The 1,120-nt window shown below is 39.3% G+C and overlaps 1 non-coding gene across 1 annotated transcript; it reads right to left on the reverse strand.

The window, feature by feature from the left end:
* Positions 1–783: 783 nt before the first annotated feature.
* On the reverse strand, positions 784–891 carry LOC112798772 (small nucleolar RNA R71). The gene has a single exon (XR_003200369.1). It is a non-coding gene; the product is annotated as a small nucleolar RNA R71 (small nucleolar RNA).
* Positions 892–1,120: the final 229 nt, after the last annotated feature.

Consider the following 1,120-nt stretch of genomic DNA (forward strand, 5'->3'; position numbering starts at 1 on the left):
ATTACTTTTTTTTTAATTTTTTTAATTCACTTTAATTTTCGAAAATTTCTTCCCCTCTTCTCACATCCTTCTATTTATGGACTAACACTCCTCCTCAATGCATAATTCAAACTCTATCTTTCTTGATAAGTTCGAATTCTTCTACCTCTTCCTTCTATTTTTCTTTTCCTCTGACACCTCAAGGAATCTCTATACTGTGACATAGATGATTCCATACTTTCTTATTCTCTTCTCGTTCATATGAGCAGGAGCAAAGACAAAAGCATTCTTGTTGAGGCTGATCCTGAACCTGAAAGGACCTTGAAGCGAAAGCTAAGAGAAGCTAAGGCACAACTCTCTGTAGAGGACCTAACAGAAATCTTCAAAGAAGAAGAACCCATGGTAGCCGAAAACAACAACAATGCCAACAATGCAAGGAAGGTGTTGGATGACTTTACTGCAGCTACTCCCAACTTCTATGGGAGAAGCATCTCTATCCCTGCCATTGGAGCAAACAACTTTGAGCTTAAGCCTCAATTAGTTTCTCTAATGCAACAGAATTGCAAGTTCCATGGACTTCCATTGGAAGATCCCCATCAGTTTTTAGCTGAATTCTTGCAAATCTGTGACAATGTTAAGACTAATGGGGTTGACCCTGAAGTCTACAGACTTATGCTATTCCCTTTTGCTGTAAGAGACAGAGCTAGGATATGGTTGGACTCACAACCTAAAGAAAGCCTGAACTCTTGGGAAAGGCTAGTTAATGCCTTCTTGGCAAAGTTCTTTCTACCTCAAAAATTGAGTAAGCTTAGAGTGGAAGTCCAAACCTTCAGACAAAAGGAAGGTGAATCCCTCTATGAAGCTTGGGAAAGATACAAATAATTTATCAGAAAGTGTCCCTCTGACATGCTTTCTGAATGGAGCATCATAGGTATCTTCTATGATGGTATGTCTGAACTGTCCAAGATGTCATTGGACAGCTCTGCTGGAGGATCTCTTCATCTGAAGAAGACGCCTGCAGAAGCTCAAGAACTCATTGAAATGGTTGCAAATAACCAATTCATATACACTTCTGAAAGGAATCCTGTGAACAATGGGACGAATCAGAAGAAAGAAATTCTTGAGATTGATACTCTGAATG

The sequence above is a fragment of the Arachis hypogaea genome, chromosome 4 (assembly GCF_003086295.3).
Source record: "Arachis hypogaea cultivar Tifrunner chromosome 4, arahy.Tifrunner.gnm2.J5K5, whole genome shotgun sequence".
Classification (NCBI taxonomy): Eukaryota; Viridiplantae; Streptophyta; class Magnoliopsida; order Fabales; family Fabaceae; genus Arachis; species Arachis hypogaea.